This window comes from Amblyomma maculatum, chromosome 4 (genome assembly GCF_055883805.1).
Source record: "Amblyomma maculatum isolate TAMU_Amacu chromosome 4, ASM5588380v1, whole genome shotgun sequence".
In the NCBI taxonomy this organism is placed as follows: domain Eukaryota; kingdom Metazoa; phylum Arthropoda; class Arachnida; order Ixodida; family Ixodidae; genus Amblyomma; species Amblyomma maculatum.
Window position 1 is genome coordinate 37,468,162 of NC_139347.1, and position 5,148 is coordinate 37,473,309.

The window sequence follows — 5,148 nt, forward strand, 5'->3', positions numbered from 1 at the left end:
ACGTGAGGTGGCAGTTCAATGTTTTAGCTTCCGCCAATTATCATAAGCGGACATTTTCAAGAGTAGTCTTGATTCCTGATCCATGATCTGCAGTGAATGATCGCGCACAGCCTGAAGAGAAAATTTACAGTGCAGATATCAGCATGGCATTGTCACTGATATCAGGATCAACACTTCCATGCGTGCAATATTGTCAAGGTGCAAAATGAATGCCACCAAAGTAATTAAGGCACACAAAAGTTCAATGTCTTCTGTAAAGATAAGGCAAGCCTCACTTTTATTTTGAAAATTGCATAATTGACTGTAAAGGCTAGCTCAGCAGCTCTTACAAGATTTGGCAACAACTTTTGTTTCCGATGTATAAAACAAAAACACAGGTATACATATGTATATATATAACATATATAGATGTACATATATATAAGTATACTACAGTAAAAACCCCATTATTTACAGGCAGTCATGTGGCACACAAAAGGGTGCCAGTGGAATAAAACCCAAGGGTGCTGCTTATTTTCATATTGAAAAAAGAGCACACTCTTGCTCAACAAAGTGTAAACCAATGCCTTCAGTTAACACACTGTGCTGTTATGCTCACATGGTTGAGAGTATGTTGAGTAAGTAATATCATCTGAGTTGTTTACAAAAGACATGCAAAATGTGCAGTGTACGTTATGTAAAAACATGAGCCAATGTTCAAGATGCTGGATGCACCTTTCACTTCCCTCCAAGCACGTCATCGAGTATTCCAAAATTAGAGTTGACAGGGTCAAAGTTCAGCAGATCCGAGTCACTATTCTCGATGCTCTCCAAAAACTCAAGGTTGAAGTCCGAGATGCTTGATGTGAATGAAGGTGAAAAAGTGCTTGTCTGTGGTGCTGTGCTGCGTGGTGGAATCTGCAGCTGAGGCAGTGGTGGCAGTGTTGATGTCATGGCTTGCTGCTGCTGCATGCTCAGCTGCGGTGGCTGGAATGGTGGGGGTCGAGGCGCTGAACCTTGAGACAGTGTTCCAAAGCCAACCCTATTCTGTGCTTGTGATGTCTGTGGCTGAAAGCAGACCTGCTGCTGTTGCTGCTGCATGGCCTGCCCTTGACCCATGGCACATTGCCAGTCACGCTGTTGTGCTGCATAGTCTGCTGAGTGCTGCGGTCTCATGACAGCATTTGTGTACAAAGGCTTTTGAACAGCACTGACTGCAGGTGCAGAGACAGGATGCCTCATAGCTCCCGACAGTTGCTGTGGAGAAGTAGCCCTGATGGGTAGCGGCATTTTAGAAGCATTAAAACTCACTGAAACAGGGTTTTGGAACTGTATCGAGTTTAGGTTGGCTGGCTGCATTGCAATGATGCGTTGCACAAACTGTAGCGAGTGAGCAGGCAGCTGGCCGCCTGCTGTTTGCACAGTGGGCCGCGTGGCCCTTGGTGGTCCCTGTGGTGGCCGCCCTTGCAAGGGCATTGAGTTTTGGACCCGTGCTGCATATTGCTGCAGGTGACGTGATGGAGCCACAGAGTTCTTGCTCTGGCTATACTGAAGCTGGTGGCTCTGGATGTCTGCTGAAGATGAAGATGGTGGCTGGGAAAGCTGGTTAGCTTCCATGAACTGCACTGAGGCAAAGCTGGCCTTGTCTCTGAGCTGCTGCATTTGTGCCTGCTGCTGCTGCTGCTGCGGCTGCTGTTGTGTCTGGAAATGAGTTATTGGCCCAATACTACTTCGGTTCATGCCTCGCGTGCTCCCACTTGAAAATGCTAGGGCTTCTGCATAAGATGGGTTCGATGATATGTTCAGTGGTGAAATGTCCTTTGAGTCTTTCACAGCTGGCTGCTGTTGCTGCAGTGCATTTGCCTGCATAAGAAAAAAAAAACAATTTTAGTCCACTGCAACGTTTAGAATCATGGCTATTCAAAATGAGTGAACAAAAGTAACTCACCTGAATTGCAGCATGGTTAGATGACCCCATCATGATGGATGCTTGTGAGCTCATGGGAGATGACATTTGTTTTGAGAACTGTGATGGGCTTTTGACGAGGGGAGGTGATGGGGCACTGTTCACTTCATTGAACTGTGCTAAACTTGCCTTGAAGTTGTTGACAAATGCAGTTTTTTCATCAGTGCTGCTGTTGCTGTACTGTGCTCCTTTAGGTGCACACTTCTGCTGTTCCTGCAACCGCAAGGGCATTTGAGACACAGCTTGGCGCCTAGTTGTATCAGCAGGATTGTTCTGCACCACATATGGGTTTTGAGCACCGTTAGCTTTGCCAAACACAACTCCTGGCAAGGTATTACCTGGTCTCACTGCACCATCAGTCCGGAAATTGGACTGAATTGTTGTTGTCAGAGCTTGACTCCCAAAGCCCACATTTGGGAACATGGCTGACGTCTGCATTACCTTAGAAGGGTTGAGCGAATTCTCAGATGTGCTGAAAATTGCATTGCGAGAGGCCGCTAATGAAACATCAAAATTGTCCCCTGGGGAGAAGCTGGGACGAGGAACACCCAAACCCATGGAGTGTTTGTCATGACCTTGCTTGTGCTGCTGGTGCTGCTCGGCCATCTGCTTCAGTGTCTGTGCTGCAGGACTTGGTTCTGAAAGTTTGAAGTCCAGACTGCTCATGTTTGATGTGGAAAACTGACTGGAACGTGGATTGCTTGGAGAAAAGCTTTGCTGAGGCAAGCATGCCGTATTCGTTGCAAGGCTGTCTATAGTATTAGCAGATCTTTGCTCGAATGCCGATACCAGCATCTGCTGGGACGCTTGACTTGTCACTACAAACGCTGCTGCCTGCTTTTCTTGTCATTTATGGAAGCAGCACCGGCACATTCGTTTTTCTGCGCTTCCAAGCTTTCAGTGTCTTTTATGCCTTCCATGCTGTAGTTAAAGTTAAAATCTGTCATTAGGTCAGATGGATTTGTGATGTCATCAATGAGGTGCCGCAATATCTCTGGGTTGTCAACCCAAACTTCAGAAGAATCTTCAGGTAGCCCCAAATTTGGAAATACATCAAGAAACTTCTCTCCCGCATCTATGTTTTCACTCTGAGGTGCTGCAGATGAAGTGGTGGTCTCTTGGGAGCGTGCACAGTCATTAGCTTGTCCACAATACCCAAGAGTATCTCTTTCTTTCTTAACATTACACAATATTAAAGATGGATTGTGGTTAGCACCTACAGCCCCTGGAGACTTGGGGGCCATAGTAGGACCAGTGGACGATTGCTTTATGCATTCAAATCCGGGGATGTTTTGAATCTTCTGCGAGTCTAGGCTCATCTGCTTCTGCTGGAGTCCTTGTTTATCTGAAGAGCTGCTTGTGCGGGGCATTTTGCTAAGCCGATGGTCCTTTTCATCCGTCTGCCCAGCATCAGTTGATGACTCAAGGGATGCCTCCATGCTTCCTGCAGTCCTCTTATTGGCCTTCTGCAAAAATGTGCAAAAGACGTTATAGCAAAACTGCACATTATAATTTTAACAAATTTACGATTTTTATTGGCTGGCACATGTGCACTGCAGCTAACTAGCCACTGTCTCGTTAACCTCACTGCCTTCATTCCATCTAGATAAATTCTAGGGCTCTTGAAACCACCAGCACAGTAGATATGTGTTAATAATAAAATGCAGCACAGATAGATTGGGTCGTTAAAATGGGGCGCACGAAGCTTAAAATTGTTCATGCTGCAGAAGTTAATGTTCCTGGATACTATTACTTCGACCACGAGTGACGGATCAACAAGTTCACTGACATGACATGTATGTAATAGCAATAGTTGGACTACTAAATCAAACAAAATTTCCGTGACTCGCAACGTACGAGGCCAAACCTTACCTGGAGGAGGTTCTTGTGCGAATCTGCGGACGATGTGGCTGCCGCTCCAGATACATCTTTCAGCGTCTTGTGCTCGCTCTTCTTAGCTTTTTTCGCCTTGGACTCCAAGTAGCGCTGCTTTAGCAACAGCGTTTCCTGTCGCTGTTCTTCAGAAACGGCACTATTGGCCTGCCCCTGGCGCGGGAGTACGACGTTGTGGTGTCGGCGGTAGAGCTCGATTCGTCGTCGCAAACGATCGACCACTGCCTGCCGCTTGGGCGGCAGCACATCGCCCCTCATGTTCGATTCGCACCAGCTAAGTACGTTCACACCAAGCTGCCGTCTGAGCGCATCAGGAAGGAACCTGCCATCGTCTGCTACGCACCTTCGCTCGCGCTCCACACTGAGAATATTCGTGAACCGTACACAGGATGTTTGACACAAGCGAAGCCTGTGCGCCACTCCCAGTACGGCGAAAACGAGAACTCAACCACTTCCACCAGCTGTCGGGTTCACACAATCCTCACTTCCACCAGATCCACGCCAGAAGTTGCTGCAAAAGAAGGGACATCGCCTTTGACGAGCGCTGGCTTCCCTCAGCTCGCGTTCAACACTACGGCGGCTCCCTTGCTGCAGCATTCCAATACATCTTCGACCCCAACGGTCCACATCACCGACGAAACTGTCCTGCACGAAGCTCGGGCTCATCCCGCGACCAAAGTTCGTTCAAGTCATTTCGCGTCGGCCCAGATCACAAAGGAACATCTCTGCTCTGACCTCCTCGGCACCTCCGCCAACGGGACGGCACGGCCATGTTTTCGTTGCTTTTGTTTTCGACTACGCACAGACACACGCACACTGCCGCTTTGATGGCACCTCCAGTCACGCCGTCGGACCGAGAGAACGAGAAAAGCCGCGTAAACGATCCCGACTCCTGAAGATGTGTCGTCTCCTTGGCACAGTGCACAGACCTCTATCGGAAGAACTTCGCGGAAATGTTGGACCCCTTCGCGTTTCGCAAACAGGCTGGGCTTGGGCCGCAAAACTTGAAATCCGCCCGTCGGAACGAAAAGAAAACGAGATCACTAAGCTTCGCCACGCACTTTCTAGGGGGCAGGCAGGTGAGTACGTTTGGTTTATTGTTTCTCCACTAGATGTCAGGAAACATCAGCTGTTTTTTTTGTAATTTATAAAATGCTTGAATTCAGAACGCATACACACAAAATAATATCCTAAACCTATGATTTAAAAGTCGCAAATAGTGCACGTGAATTAGATAAATTATTTAAGAAATAAAAATGACGATCAACTTTGCTGCTAGGCGGCAAAGCTACTACCATGGAGGTTTACTA

The 5,148-nt window shown here is 47.5% G+C and overlaps 1 pseudogene across 1 annotated transcript; it reads right to left on the minus strand.

The window, feature by feature from the left end:
- Positions 1-247: 247 nt before the first annotated feature.
- On the minus strand, positions 248-4,900 carry LOC146190737 (uncharacterized; annotated as a pseudogene). The gene is made up of 3 exons (XR_014706575.1): positions 3,818-4,900; positions 1,928-3,411; positions 248-1,842 (listed from the first exon to the last, which is right to left on the minus strand). The product of XR_014706575.1 is annotated as an uncharacterized LOC146190737 (transcript).
- Between the last annotated feature and the right edge of the window lie 248 nt (positions 4,901-5,148).